At 42.6% G+C, this 16,708-nt stretch overlaps 1 pseudogene; it reads right to left on the bottom strand.

Moving 5' to 3' along the window:
* Window positions 1-6,216: 6,216 nt before the first annotated feature.
* On the bottom strand, window positions 6,217-11,185 carry LOC136395467 (regulator of nonsense transcripts 2 pseudogene; annotated as a pseudogene).
* Between the last annotated feature and the right edge of the window lie 5,523 nt (window positions 11,186-16,708).

Raw genomic sequence — 16,708 nt, forward strand, 5'->3', positions numbered from 1 at the left:
AATTAGCCTGACCAGGCGGTGGCGCAGTGGATAGAGCGTCGGACTGGGATGCGGAAGGACCCAGGTTCGAGACCCCGAGGTCGCCAGCTTGAGCGCGAGCTCATCTGGTGTCAGCAAAAAGCTCACCAGCTTGGATCCAAGGTCACTGACTCCAGCAAGGGGTTACTCAGTCTGCTGAAGGCCCACGGTCAAGGCACATATGAGAAAGCAATCAATGAACAACTAAGGTGTCGCAACGAAAAACTGATGATTGATGCTTCTCATCTCTCTCCGTTCCTGTCTGTCTGTCCCTATCTATTCCTCTCTCTGATTCTCGCACTGTCTCTGAAATAAATAAATAAATATTAAAAAAAAAAAAAAAAAAAAAAAAAGTAAAAATTATCCAAAACCTTGAAATAAGGTCCAGAGCAGTGGTAGTCAACCTGGTCCCTGCCGCCCACTAGTGGGCATTCCAGCTTTCATGGTGGGCGGTAGCGGAGCAACCAAAGTATAAATAAAAAGATAGGTTTAACTATAGTAACTTGTTTTATAAAGATTTATTCTGAAAAACTTAGCAAAAAGCTGACATAAAGTACTTGGTAAGTAATTATTATTATATGCTTTAACTTGCTGTAACTCTGCGTTATAAATTTTATAAAGTAAAGTTACTACCCTACTTTATAAATCACCATTACTATGGAACCAGTGGGCTGTTAGAAAATTTTACTACTAACAGAGATACAGAAGTGGGTGGTAGTATAAAAAGGTTGACTACCCCTGGCCCAAGGGATGGCTGCATTATCTTTCAGCGATATATTTGAGGACCATCCCCAAATTATTGAATACACTATTATTAACTTTGAAATTTATTATTGATTGGTACCCAGACACTGTGGAGTTATGTAGTTAGATGTAATTATGTTTAGTAAAGATGCAAGTGATTTTTTTTTTTAATTTTTCTGAAGATGGAAACGGGGAGAGACAGTCAGACAGACTCCCGCATATGCCCAACCGGGATCCACCCAGCACGCCCACCAGGGGGCGACGCTCTGCCCACCAGGGGGCGATGCTCTGCCCCTCCGGGGCGTTGCTCTGCCCCGACCAGAGCCACTCTAGCGCCTGGGGCAGAGGCAAAGGAGCCATCCCCAGCGCCCAGGCCATCTTTGCTCCAATGGAGCCTCGCTGCGGGAGGGGAAGAGAGAGACAGAGAAGAAGGAGAGGGGGAGGGGTGGAGAAGCAGATGGGTGCTTCTCCTGTGTGCCCTGGCCGGGAATCGAACCCGGGACTTCTGCACGCCAGGCCGACGCTCTACCACTGAGCCAACTGGCCAGGGCCGCAAGTGATTTTTATCAGGTAAAACTGTTGCAGGAAAATGACCCTGATGGAGGAGACACTCAGACAACTTAATTAATGGAGGAAGGAGAATTTATTAGTAGCCTGCAGAGCACAAAAACTAGTAGCACAAAAGCATGAGCTCCTTGAATTAGATTTTCTTACAGGTTATAGACCAGGAGTCAGGAACCTTTTTGGCTGAGAGAGCCATGAACGCCACATATTTTAAAATGTAATTCCATGAGAGCCATACAATATGTTTAACACTAAATACAAGTAAATGTGTGCATTTTATGTAAGACCAACACTTTTAAAGTACAATAAGTCTCTGAATTCTTTTTAATAATGTTGTTATGCTGTTGCTAACCAATGATGAATAAAATACTTCTTACCATTAATGCGACTTCTGGTGCTGCATGGTTTTGTTGATGGCTTTGTAGTCTGGTTGATACGTGGTGAGGTTAAGCTTCATGCAGGCGTTGAGACTTCCATCCATTAAACGTGATCGTAGGTTGGTCTTAACATTCTTTAGATGTGAGAAAGATTGCTCACATGTATACATAGATCCAAACATTGTCAGTACAGCAATACTCACACGCTGCAGTGTGTGGTTTGTGATGGGAAGTGCGTTCTAAGTTTTGACAGTTAGCTGGTCCACGGTTTGAACTTTTTCATTTCTCCCCACTTGTGTTTGCTCGCCAACTCTGCTTGCTGTCGTGCAAGTCTTTCCAAATCTTCATTCAGTGACTTGAACTTATTCACCCACATGTCTGAGGCCTTCAGGTCAGCAGCTTGAAGCTCAAAGTCTCTGACAGAGACACCGGGGATGTAACTTAGGTAGGCGCTGTCCACTGCACACTCGTGTGGATGGGTGATGAACCTAAAAAGACGAGCATGCTCACGAAATTCTCCAAAGCGCACTTTGAATGACTGCAGGAGATTAGATGTGAAGCCCGCTAGCTGCTGGAGATCAAGATGTTGAGCAGGGTCACTTGCTGTGCATGCATCTTTAAACTCTCCCAGTTTTTCAAAGTGTAGTAAACGACCTGTTTCAATGTTGGCGATGAAGAGTTCCAGCTTGTTTTCAAATGCAAACACTGCTTGTTGAAGGGATAAGACTGTATTTCCAATGCTTAGCATTTTTACATTGAGCTGGTTCAGATGTTCAGTCATGTCCACGAGATAGTAGAACTTCAGGAGCCACTCAGTGTTAGCTAACTCAGGATGCTCGACGTTTTTCATTTCAAGAAAAGTCCGGATTTCTCTCAGACAAGCCACGAAACGGCTGAGCACCTTCCCTCTTGACAACCAACGCACAGGGCTGTGCAGAAGCAGACCAGGATAATTATTCCCAACTTCATCCAGCAGTGTTTTAAACCGGCGATCATTTAAAGCTCAGGCAACAATGAAGTTGACCACCCGAATGACCAGCGACATCACCTCACCAAGCTGCTCACCACACACCTGAGTACAAAGTGCCTCCTGATGTAGGATGCAGTGAAAACTTAGGATGGGTCTCTTTTCATGTTCATGAAGAAGCACTACGAATCCTCTGTTCTTCCCCACCATGCACGGAGCACCATTAGTACACACCGGAATAAGTTTATCCATTGGTACATTTTTTTTTCTTTAGCGAACTCAGTGAAAGATTTGAATAAATCCTCCCCTCTTGTTGTCTCTTTCATAGGTAAAACAGCAAGACTTTCCTCACGTAATGTGTCACCGACAGTATACTTTGCAATCATGCTGAACTAGGATAAATGCTTACATCTGTTGACTCATCCAAAGTGAGAGAAAAGAATGGTGCTGCATTTATGTCCTTCACTTGTGTTGCCTCAATTTGATTTGCCATCATGATGGTACAATAGTGAACAGTTCTTGCCAACAGAGGCATGTCTTTTATTCGTTTGATTATCTTGTCTTTATCCAAAAAGTCATTAAAAAGTTCATTGGCAACATCAAGCATGAATGTTTTGGCATACTCCCCATCTGTGAATGGCTTTCCATTTCTCACAGTTGCTAAAGCACCAGCAAAGCTAGCCGAATCTAGTCACCTTGTTGGGTCCAAACTGCTGACTAGCTTGCACTCTGCACAGTAGCTCTTGACATGCTTTCTTCCTGCTGTCCCCCACTGGATATTTCGATGCATATGTAGTATGGTGTGTGTGGAAGTGCCACTTTATTTTTGACCATTTCATCGATACAATTTTATCATTGTATATTAGACACACTGCAGAACCTGCTCTCTCCACAAAGGCGAATTCCTCTGTCCATTCCTGCTGAAAAGTACGATACTCCTCATCTTTTTTTCTTTTAGCCATCTTCATCAAAAGGGTTTCTGCAATTAGCTAGCTGACTACTTGATTAAAAGGAGGCAAGTTTACTTCCTGATCTCACAATGACCCGTGTATGTTACGCATTATCCAATAAAAATTTGGTGTTGTCTCGGAGGACAGCTGTGATTGGCTCCAGCCACCCGCAACCATGAACATGAGTGGTAGGAAATGAATGGATTGTCATAAGTGAGAATGTTTTATATTTTAACGTTATTATTTTTTTTATTAAAAATTTTTCTGCGAGCCAGATGCAGCCATCAAAAGAGCCACATCTGGCCTGACCAGGCGGTGGCGCAGTGGATAGAGCATCGGACTGGGATGCGGAGGACCCAGGTTCGAGACCCTGATGTTGCCAGCTTGAGTGCGGGCTCCTCTGGCTTGAGCAAAAAGCTCACCAGCTTGGACTCAAGGTCACTGGCTCAAGCTATGGGTTACTTGGTCTGCTGTAGCCCCATGGTCAAGGAACATATGAGAGGGCAATCAATGAACAACTATGGATGTTGCCAGGAAAAACAAGGATTGATGCTTCTCATCTCTCTCTGTTCCTGTCTGTCTGTCCTTATCTATCCCTCTCTCTTACTCTCTCTCTGTCCCTGTAAAAAATAAAAAATTAAAAAAAAAAATAAAACAAATGAAAGAGCCACATCTGGCTCACAAGCCATAGGTTCCCGACTCCTGTTATAGACCGTTGCCGTATCCAAGCAACGGGCACATGATTCCTTTGTTTAAGGTTTCCCAAGACTCAAGGAGAGGGGAGGAGGAGTTTTGGTGGGGTCAGCAAGGAGGAAGCAGTTTCCAGATTACTGGTTGTAGCTACATACAGATTCTGCTTTTCTTGCTTTGTGTTCCAAGTGGCTCTACGCAACCATTTAGAGAACTAAAGGATGTAGTTAATTTATAACTGGCTGACTCTGTTATCCCTGCTGGCTCCTTTTCTTTGTATTCTTCTGGTTTCTCCTCTCTCAAAGCAGAAGGGAGGCTTGCTCCCTCTTTAAAACAGATACACAGTGGTTTATTATCGTGTAGGACATTAAACTGGTTTTGTGTCAAACTAGCAACCTTATTCTAATATTCCTTTTTTGTTTTAGAAGCTGCCTATGAATAGTTCCTCAAAGTGTCTTTTTTTTTAATTTTATTTTTTTACAGAGACAGAGAGTCAGAGTGAGGGATAGACAGGGACAGACAGACAGGAACAGAGAGATGAGAAGCATCAATCATTAGTTTTTCATTGCGCATTGCGACACCTTAGTTGTTCATTGATTGCTTTCTCATATGTGCCTTGACCGCAGGCCTTCAGCAGACCGAGTAGCCCCTTGCTCGAGCCAGCGACCTTGGGTCCAAGCTGGCGAGCTTTTTGCTCAAGCCAGATGAGCCTGCGTTCAAACTGGCAACCTCGGGGTCTCGAACCTGGGTCTTCCGCATCCCAGTCTGACGCTCTATCCACTGCGCCACCGCCTGGTCAGGCAAAGTGTCTTTTTGAAACAATTCTATGTTCTACTGGTATCTTCATTAATCAATGAGTTGAATAAATTTTTCACATGTTCATTTAAAAAAAATGTTTCCAGGCATTGTTAAACACCTGCCCCCTCTATCTAACTGAGAACCACTTCTCTAGTGATAAAGTTACTCTAGAAATTTTATATTATTTTATTATTTTTTTTTATTTTTAACACTTTATTGCAGCATTGGCAAAGGTCAGATTTCTGAAGCTGGTGAAGATAGGGCAGCATTTCCATGTGAAATGTTACACCTTTACAAGTTTGGTTTCTTATTTAATTCTACATGCAGAAACTGAAACATGGTAAAAGAAAAAAAATGCAAAATAGCTAGAAAAAAGATGTAATCAAGTTGTAGCATACAGATGTGCTCTTTAACTAAATTTACTAAGCCTATTGAAAAGCAAACGAAAGACAACTATCCTAATAAATTAACAGACTGCCAGAAACAGACTAAGAACCCTCATTTCTATTTAGTAGGGGTGGGGAAGTGGGGAGGGAGGAACAAAACAAAACAAAACAAAAACAAAAGCAAAATAAAATCTCTACTGTTTCCTGTTTCCATACTTTGTTTAGAGACAGAGGCTGTAAACCCATGAAGGTCAACAAAATCTTCTGATCCACTGCTTGTTGTCCTTCATTCACTTTGTGACATGCTGACTGGCACGTTGTTTGTTTTCAGTGATACTTACAATGGGCTCAGTATCCCTCCTCTCAGGTTGGTGTGACTTCCCTAAGCCATCTGAATCCATGCTGTTATACTAACAGTCTTTCACATTTTTCTTTTACCCTAATAGGCAATTTATACCACTGGCTCTGGTGGATAAAACTGATTTTTCTCCCTTATCCCTTGCTCCTCTTGAAACAAATGCCTAAACAAAAGCCTTCCTGGTGGATTATCTGGTATTTGCATATCTTTTAATCATTTTGTTGTCCTGCACGTAAGTTTTTACTAGAAGATTTTACTGCTTGTGCTATATTTTTCTACTGTAGTCCTGGAGCCCCCAAATGTATCTTCTTCCAATATGGGATGTTCAATTCAGAGACACGGTAACTCAAACCAAGTTTAAAACTCAAGTTCTTTTCCCCCATACCATTACCATTACAACCATTTCTTCTCCGGCTCAGTCATCTTGTTGATGCTCTTCTGGGTGTAACTGCTCAGTAGTCAAGTTAACCATCTCATTTCCTGACTGCCATTCTCAAGAGAAGATTAACCCTCACATGGTTTCCATTACAAAAGGCTGTTGATGCCTTATCTGGAAGCGGCTTGTTCCGGTGTTGGCAGAGGCTGCTGTTTCCGCCTCCTGGCCCCAGCCTGTCCCAGGTTCATATTCGCAGACCGACATGCTGAGATGTGTCCACTGCTCTCATTCAATTGCTGGAGGACTCCACTATCCACAACATCAGATACAGGACCTAATGAAATGACACGTGCTGCTGGATCAACGTCTTCTCCCACCAGTCTTAAAGATTAGATCCGCATTAGGTACTCCCTTTGGGTGCTGGTAGTGCGGCCACCGCTCCTGATTGGTGTTTGCTGGAGTGGGGCGCTGGGCAAGAGATTGCAGCATTTCTTGATAATCTTCTTGTTTTTGTCATTCATTGATATCTAGTGTGAGCTTTTTCATTCTCATCCTTTCTTCTTGTTCTGCCTGTTGCTGGTTCCAATGATTTGCAGCAAGTTGAGAAGACATGAGTACATTAAGGATCTTAAACTGCTGTTTATTGCTTTTCCTTGTTAACATGACAAATGGCATTGTGTCTGCAGACTCTGCCTCTCCTTCCCACCACCAAGCGGGGGTCCTTTCCTCAGCTGGCTTTTGAGATGCAAGAGAATAGCAACATCAAGTTGGTGCACTTTAACAGATTTGCCACTTCGTTGCTGAAGATTTTCTAGCATCATTTTATCCAGAGCTTGAATGAAGTCCTCATCTTCTACACAGGGTACTTGCTTAAATCCACCTCCTTTGATCATTACCTCAGTGTTTTCTTCATCAGTTTCATTCTCCTTATTTGAATCTGTAAGGTAATCTGTATTCTCTTCCTCTTCTTCCTCTTCTTCATTCTCATTATTATCAGAACCCTCCTCTTCTTCTGGTTCATTTACTTCACTCTCATTTCCAGATTGTTCTTCTGTTTCAGCTTCTCCTTCTTCTTCTTCTTCATCTTCTTCAAGATTTTCTCCTTCTGTCATAGAATCTTTTGAATCTTTGTCATTTACTAGGCCTAGTTTTATTAAGAATTCTTGTTCCAAGTCGTGTATCTGCCTGATGGATTCTTCCAGAGAATTACAGAGTTTGAGCTTTGGTCTTAGCAGTTCTAGTGTGTCACTGATCATGTAATCTATGTCAATAGGAAATGGATGATCTTTTGACCAAACCTCCAAACTTTTCTTCCACCAAACATAACGCTGAAAATATACAAGGAAGCAATCAAGCTTTCGTTTACTGGAACCTCTGTCAAAGTACTGGCCACAGGTATCCAAAATAGTGCACACTAGCCTAATTCTGAAAAGGTGCTCAGGAGGATCCAGTGAACTTGGAGAGCCATCAGGATTATCACCAAATGAAGTAAAAGAATAAAGAGTTCTAAAAATAATAGCTGATTCCACCATTCGGTAATTATAAAGTTCCCCTAAGAACTTGGCACTGCTGATACGTCTCTGATTAAATTTAGGTTGATTAACCTCCATTCCTAATCGAATATCTTCTAACACTCCATCTACAACATGGATTCCAACATCCTCTTGGTAGAGCACTAGTTCTGCTAAAAGGTTGGCCACACAGTGAATACTATTATATTCATATTCCATATGTTTATCATACAACAAATAACATAGTCTTTCACTTCTTGGTCCTGCCAGGGCAACTTTCGCATCTGTCTCAAAACCTTCTCAGTGGTGACCTTAGAGAGATCTTTGTACAAAAGTTTCCGGACATATTCCTGAAGAGGTGGACGTTTCTTTTTCACTGTTTTTTCAGCTGAAGGTGGGTTGCAGTAGTAATATGCATTCTCCACCATTGTGACATATCTTGCATCAAGATGCATTGCTTGTTTCTTTCTCATCATTTATTCAAAAAGTACATTGGTCCTCAGGTGCGATTCTGGAGATCTGAAAAGAAATCTTCCACATGTTTCCAGTAAGGTGCATGCCATTTCAATATGGTGATGAGAAAAGTCTGATAGAAGCATCTTTAAACAATGTAGTGTATCAATTTTTGTGAACATCTTAAACTTAGTTAGTTCTCCAATAAAACGAACAGTTTTGTTCTTTGTTTCAATATTGATCTGGTTCTTTTTTCGTACATGAAATCTGAAATCCCCCCTCAGCATGGAACAAAGATCCTCTGCTACATCAGACATGCAGGGATGCAATGTAGCAACCAATCTTGCATAAAATGGTAGCAAATCCAACCTTTGTCTGGGAACTATAAAGAGTGCCCGTACCAACTTCTTCCTATTTGCTTTTGTGCTCATGTTCATGCAAAAATCCATTGCTGCCTTGTCTATCAGATCTCGGTTGACACAGTTGAGCAATTGCTGGAGGAAAGCATCTACTATCAGCTTGAGATGAGATCCAGTGCTGGCTTCTTCATCCTCTTGTTCTTGCTCATCAAGAAGTTTCTTTGTAAGATTTTCAGCTTCATCTGTACCCTCTAATTCCAAGGTGTCATCATTAATTTCTAGGTTCTCCAACTCAAGTTCCAAATCATCAGGATTTGATACCTCCTTATTATCCTTAGATTCTTTTGCCTCTTTAGAATCATCTTTATTAGACTCTTTACTCTGACAACCTTTTTCATTATCTTTAAACAAGATGGCTGGAACAAAAGCTTTCAAATCAATGAGGTTCTCATAAAAATTCCGAGCATCTTCATCTTCCCATATACCACCTTCCAAGTCATATTCTCCAGGTTTGCCAGGTATAAATATATCAATTCCAGGCCCATGCTCTTCTGGTGTTGGTTTGTCTTGAGGAAGATCTGGCATATTTTCATCCAGAAGGTCTGCTAAGGATTGAGAATTTGCCAGCAGCTTCTGATAAGACATAGCAAATTCCTCATACTGTTTATGTCTATCTTCACTTAGCTCCCCTTTAGAATGTAGAATACGCCTGTTTTGTCTCTCAGTATTCTGTAGCTCCCTGTGGTCCCTTTTCAGGTGTTTGGTCAAAGACGTAAAGTATTCTTTCAAAAGATTCTGGAAAGGCTGTTGTTTCTCTGGACTAATTATCTCACTAGGAGGAAAAGTCAAATGAAACTTCTCTGCAGCACTCTTTACCTTCCTTGGTATAAGTCCAGCAATGTCATCTCCACAATGTTGACAAAAACTAATCACCACAGAAACATGAATATGTGATTCCCGATCAGCATTAATAATATTTTTTAGCTGTTCATAGATCAAAGAAAGACCTTCCTTGTCAGTGAAAATTCCAACTATTGTCAGTTCTGCAATGAAACGCAAATCAGGTCTCAGTTTGGTAATGTTAGGTGTTTTCTCTTCTTTCCTTGCTTCAAAATGTTTTTTCCAAACCTGCAGAAGTGATGGAGCAAAGTCGATATAGCGCTGATGAAACAGAGAACATAAATGCACAGCACAATCCACATCAGATATTTTTAGTTTTGCTTCCACAATAGAAGCTACAGCTTCTGCAATGTATTTGCTTAAATTTAGGCCATTAAAATCATGGGACAAGGAGTCTCTCTGTTGTTCCGTAATAGTTTCTAGTTTCTTGACAAAAGCAGTATTTTTCTTCAAACTTGAGTCTAGTCGGCTAAAGAACTTTTCCTCTGGTTGGTTGTCTGGAGCATTTTGGTTTTTGCTACGAAGTTCCTTCCTTAACTGATGTCGTTCCCAAGCTTCCTGATGAAGCTGAAGAGATTCCTCCTTCTCTTTCAACTGGGCAGCTTCTTCCTCTTGCTGTCGTTTTGTCTCCTCTTCTTGTTTCTTTCTCTCTTCCTCTTCATGTTTCTTTTTTTTCTTCTTCTTCTTTTTTCTTTAATTCCTCTTCTGCCTTCACTTTTTCTTCTTTTTTCTTGCATTCCTTGTCTTCTTTTTTTTTGCTTATCTTCTTCCAGTTTCTTCTTTTTATCCTCAGGGACCTTAATAACCTCCTTCTTGGCAGGGAGCTTGATCTCCTCTTTAGGTTTCTCTCTGCTGCTCACTGGCCGCCTTTCACCACAGTCTTTTTCCTTGTTGTTTAGCAAGGATTCCTTTTCTTCCATACTTGCTGTCTTTTTACGCTCAGCTGGCATTATGTTACCCAGGACAATCTCGAGCCTGTTGTCAACATTAGCCCCGGGTTTCCCAGCACCAACTCGAGCGCTCAGACTCTCCCCTCCCCTCTACTCTAGAAATTTTAACAAATTTAACTATCTATGTCTCAAAGAAATCTTTTTAATTCTCTAAAACACAACAGGGACTTTAAAACACTTTATCTTCCATTTTCCCCCTCTCTGGGTTTTAGTTTTTCGTAAACCCAGAATATATTATTGTTGTTCTGTACGGTTGATATTTATTTGGATTTACTCATGTGTTACCAGTTTCTTTCCTATAAATTTCTTCTTATGTGTTATAATTTTCATCTGGGAGTGGTTTCCTTCTTAAAATACATTCTTTTAGATCTTTTTCTAATAAAGATCTTTTGATGTCAAAAGCTCTCAACTTTTGTTTGTTCCAGTCTTTATTTTATCCCTTTTCCTGATAGATTTTTTTGTTTGCAATTCTATGTTGACACAGATTTTTGATATCCTTAGAAAGCATTCTGTTACTTGTTGGCATCCATTACTGCTGAGATGTTATCCATAAATTTAACTGTTGTTCCTTCTTGTTTTTGAGGTCCTGAGGTTTCACTCTAATGTGATTTCTTCTGGTTTGTTCAGCTTGAGATTTGTAGGAATTCCTGAATTTATAAACTGGTATTTCTCATTAGCCATTGTCTTTTCAAATACTCAAATGCAGGCATTTTTTGGAAATATTGTGTGTTTAGTTCCAGAATACTGCAATAAAGCAAACGCCATAATTAAGAGAGTTATATGAATTTTTTGGTTTTCCAGGACACATACAAGTCATGTTCACACTATCCTGTAGTCTGTTAAGTGTGCAATAGTATTATGTCTAATAAGACAATGTATATACCTTAATGAAAAGAATACTCTATTGCAAAAACTGCAAACTGTCATCAGAGCCTTCAGCAAGTCATAATCTTTTTGCTAATGAAGGGTCTTCAATTTTTTTTAAAAAGCAATCTGTGAAGCACAGCAAAATGAAGTATGTCTGTATTGCATTTATCTCACTCTGTCTCACCTCTCCTTCTGAGATTCTGATTAGACACCTAATAGATCATCTCACTCTACTTCATAGAGCATGCACGTTAACCTCTCATATTTTCCAATTTTATGTTTCTCTGTATTGTGCCCTTGACAATTACTTCGGACTTACCATCTCACTTTTGGTTATGCTTATGTGTCCACTTGACAAAGCCTTAGTACCCAAACGTTTGACCAGTCAACACCAGTCTGAATGCTTCTGTAAAAGTATTGTGTCAGCCCTGGCTGGATAGCTCAGTTGGTTAGAGTATTATCTGGAAGCACAGAGGTTGTGGGTTCAATCCCCAGTCAGGAGACATATAGGAACAGATCGATATTCCTCTCTCTCTCTCCCTTCTCTCTAAAATCAAATTTTTAAGAAAGTACTGTGACAGATAAGATTAACATGTAAATCAATAGACTTTGAGTAAAGCAGATTACCCTCCATGGTGTAGGTGGGTCTCATTTAATCAGCTGAAGGGCCTAAGAGAAAAAAGACTGAGAGGTCTCCAGAGAAAAGAGGTGATTTTTGCCTTGAGACTGCTTTGAACTCAACTGAAATAGCAACTTCTACCAGTCAGTATTCCCTACATATTTTGGAATTGCCAACCTCTACAATCGAATGAATTGGTTCTTTAAAATAAAATTTTCTCTCTATATGTACACACACTCCTCTTATTGATTCTATTTCTCCGGGGAACCCTAATACCCTTCTTTTTCTAGTCAGTTAAAAAAAACATTTTTTTTTTTTTTAATTTAGTGAGAGAAGGTGGATCCAACTGGAATCCACCTGGCAAGCCCACTATGGGTTGATGTTCTGCCCATCTGGGGCCCTTTTAGCACCTGAGGCTGAAGCCATGGAGCCATTCTCAGTGCCCAGGGCCAACTTGCTTTAATCCAGCCATGGCTGCAGGAGGGAAAGAGAAGAGAGAGAGAGAGAGAGAGAGAAGCAAGAGGGGGAGGGGTGGAGAAGCAGATTGGCACCTCTCTTATGTGCCCTGCCCAGGAATCAAACCCAGGACATCCACACGCCGGGCCGACGCTCTACCACTGAGCAACCAGCCAGGGCCTATTTAGTTTTTTTTGTTTGTTTCTCTCTTTAGTTGTGTCTAATCTGCTGTTAAGCCCATTCTCTGACTTTTAAATTTCAATGGTTACATTTTTCATTTCTAGATGTCTGTCTGCTCTTCCTCCAAAGATATTTGGTAATTTCTTAGCATGTGGTAGATTGGAAATATTGCTCCCAATTATTCTCTCCCTTCCTTGTAAGAGAATTTACACATTCCCTCCTGTGGTTTTGTTACTGTATTTCTCCCTGGGGAGCTGTACACATTCCCATGCTGTTGACATGGAACTTTGCCATGACTTTGGCCAAAGGGACATGGGCAGAAGTGAGTGGCTCCATGTCTGAGCAGAAGCTTCAAGAATTATTGTGAGAGTTGTATTTCTTTCCCCTTCCTGTGTGTCTTTCAGCCTGGATCCCAGAACGAAGAAGTCACTGAGAGCAGGACAAAACCACAGTTGACCTTCTGCCACTCATAAAATGAATAGGAAACATGTGTTAGTTTTTGAAAGCCACTGAGATTTAGGGTTCCCGTGTGAATACTGCAAAGATGAATAATTGAGCCTCTGTGCTCTGTAGACCTTAGCATTAGCAATGCTTTCTTGCTTTCTTTCCGTGTGTGTGTGTGAGACAGAGACAGAGAGAGGGACAAATAGGGACAGACAGACTGGAAGGGAGAGAGATGAGCAGCATCAATTCTTTGTTGTGGCACCTTAGTTGTTCATTGATTTCTTTCTCATATGTGCTATGACCGGGGGGCTACAGCAGACCAAGTAACTGCTTGCTCAAGCCAGCAACCTGGGGCTCAAGCTGGTGAGCCTTGCTCAAACCTGATGAGCCCACACTCAAGCTGGTGACCTTGGAGTTTCGAACCTGGGTCCTCCGCGTCCCAGTCCAACGCTCTATCTACTGTGCCCCCACCCGGTCAGGCAGCAATACTTTCTTACGTTTATTGAACTGTACTCAGCACACTGCTGCAGAGTCCCTGGCTGCTTATGGCAGGATCTGAAGTCTTTGTGGGTCTGGTGTAGCTGCTTGCTGTTTCTGCTGGTTGCTCACGAGTTTCCCTTTTGGGTTCTGTAATGTCTAACAGCTAGCCCTGACATTTTATTTGACCCTCACTCCCAGATAGTGTGATTTTGGGGGCTGCAAACCTATACTTCAAGATGATAACTTCTCCAGAAAGATATATTTTGCCTCTCTTTACTTGGAAACATAACTGAAACCAAAAAATGATTCTTTGTAGTTCAGGTGGCGGGCAGTGTGTAGTAGGCTGAATAAGATGCTCCATACCAGGTCCTAGTGCCTGGTACCTGTGCGTGTGACTTGATTTGAACAAAAAAATCTTTGCTGATGTGATGAAATGAAGGCTCTTAAGGTGGGAGATGATTCTGGATTATCTGGTAGGGCCTTAAATGCAACCACAGCACCCTTATCAGAGAGAGGCAGAGGAGACGCATACGCAGAAGAGATCGGGATGTGACATGGTGGTGTGACGGCAGAGGCAGAGACAGGAGTGATGCCGCCACCGCCGAGGGGGGAGGCACTTGGAAGAGGCAAGGAACCGCTTGTCTTTTAGAACCTCTGCAGGCTCCCTCGAAACCTCCAGTGCAGCCTGACTGATACTGATTTCAGACATCTGGCCTCCAGAACTGTGAGAGAATACATTTCTGTTGTTTTAAGTCACCTGGGTTGTGGTACTTAGGGGCTGCTCCAGGGTGCTTCTATGAGGTGGGATGGGATTCATAATTTCCTGGTTCATCCTGACACAGTGAGGGGCTCCTGGGGATTTCCAATTTACGAGAAGTCTCCTTTAGACCCTGTCCTGAGGTGAGTCCTGAGCTCTGTCTTCTGTCCCCTTAAGCCTGTGTGAGTGGCTGACATCTACAGGGCTTATCAGATGACTTTACAGGAAAAGGTGACACTAGACCTTCTTGTCTAAGTTTAACCCTCTGAATATTTCTCTTTTAAAAACATTGTTTTAATTAAAAAATAATATTTCCCCCTCTGCTTTATTGGAGGAATAACTGACAAATAAAATGGGATATATGTAAAGTGTGTAACAGGATGATTTGAGAATACACATGCATAGCTAGATGATTATCATGGACGGGTTACTTAACGCATCTACCGCCTCATGTTGCTATCATTGCTTTGTGTGTGGGAAGAACACTTACGGTTTATTTTCTAAGAAAATCTCAAGTACACAATCCAGTACAACTGGACACAATCCGGTGACCATCCTGCCCTCCAGTTCCCAGAATCTATTCATAACGTGAAGGCTTGTACCCCTTGACCAGTACCTTCCCAATTTGCCCATCCCCAAACCTGGGGGACCACCCTTCTGTTCTTTGTTTCTTAGTTTGACATTTTTGTTTCTTGTTTTTTATTTTATTTTATTTTTTTTTGCATTTTTCTGAAGCTGGAAACGGGGAGAGACAGTCAGACAGACTCCCGCATGCGCCCGACCGGGATCCACCAGGCACGCCCACCAGGGGGCGATGCTCTGCCCCTCTGGGGCGTCGCTCTGTCGCCACCAGAGCCACTCAAGCGCCTGGGGCAGAGGCCAAGGAGCCATCCCCAGCGCCCGGGCCATCTTTGCTTCAATGGAGCCTTGGCTGCGGGAGGGGAAGAGAGAGACAGAGAGGAAGGAGAGGGGGAGGGGTGGAGAAGCAGATGGGCGCTTCTCCTGTGTGCCCTGGCCGGGAATCGAACCCGGGACTTCTGCATGCCAGGCTAACGCTCTACCACTGAGCCAACCGGCCAGGGCTCTTGTTTTTTATTTTATTTAAAAAATTTTTTAATTGAATATATTGGGGTGATATGAGTTCATAAAATCATATAGGTTTCACGTGTACAGTTCTGTAATACATCACCTGTATATTGTATTGTATTGCCACCACTACTCTTTCCTTCTTCTTTTTTTTTTTTTACAGAGACAGAGAGAGAGTCAGAGAGAGGGATAGATAGGGACAGACAGACAGGAACAGAGAGAGATGAGAAGCATCAATCATTAGTTTTTTGTTGTGGCACTTTTTTAGTTATTCCTTGATTGCTTTCTCATATGTGCCTTGACTGCGGGCCTACAGCAGACCGAGTAACCCCTTGCTCGAGCCAGAGACCTTGAATCCAAGCTGGTGAGCTTTGCTCAAACCAGATGAGCCTGTGCTCAAGCTGGCGACCTCGGGGTCTCGAACCTGGATCCTCTGCATCCCAGACCGATGCTCTATCCACTGTGCCACCGCCTGGTCAGGCACTCCTTCCTTCTTTGCTAGGAAACATTTGAAACATTGCTTTTTTAGACATTACATCCAGCATTTCAGTTGATTTAGTTGATTTCATCTGAGGGTCAGAGAGGTCACCTCTTCAACCATGTTGCAGGAAAGGGAAGTCTAATTGTGGCCTCCCTATCACTAAGATCTTCCATAGCTTGTAGCCAAATGTTGGACGTGTCCCCTGCTATTTATTGGACCAGACACATGAGCAGAGTTCATCGTTAAAGAGGGGGTCAGACATAAACAGGTTAGTAGGAGGACAGTGAGTTTGTGGGAGGACTTGTTTTCAGAACTAAACAAACACCCATCAGCACTGGGGGATATGTTTGCCGAGTGGAGGTGTGTGGGCAATAGTGTGAACTTCTCTACATGGTTCGAGTCCTTGGTCACTGAGATGCTGCTGGCTCCACCCAAACACCACAAAACATGGGTGCTTCTCTGCTGGGGCAGGGGCTCAGTCGTCAGTCCCAGGAGGACCCATGCCTTTCTCTCCCCTCATGTGCCCCCCCCTGCAAGTCTCCCCCATTTCTGGCAGGACGTCATAGGCCCCGCAGGCTCCAGTTGTCCCCCAAGGCCCTTCAGGACTCTCACCTCAGGAGGGAAGGCATTCTGTCCACTCCTCTACCAGGAAACCATGCAGAGAATGTGCCATCCCTATCTTGCTCCTGGGTGGACTGGGTCGAGTCTACCTAGAAATCACCCCTTTCGCTCTCGGAGGCCTGCTTGAGGTTTTAGTTGCAAACTTTAGAAACTGACGGTCTGATGAAGGTGCAGAAATTCTTGCACATGTTGATGTGCAAGGATGAAGGTGCAAGAATTTCTGATGAAGGTGCAAGAATTTCTGCACATGTTGGGGAACTCGCAGAATCTCTGGGAGGGGTGGAGGAACAGCCTTGGGGAGTGGGACACCAGTGGG

The sequence above is a fragment of the Saccopteryx leptura genome, chromosome 2, assembly GCF_036850995.1.
Source record: "Saccopteryx leptura isolate mSacLep1 chromosome 2, mSacLep1_pri_phased_curated, whole genome shotgun sequence".
Classification (NCBI taxonomy): Eukaryota; Metazoa; Chordata; class Mammalia; order Chiroptera; family Emballonuridae; genus Saccopteryx; species Saccopteryx leptura.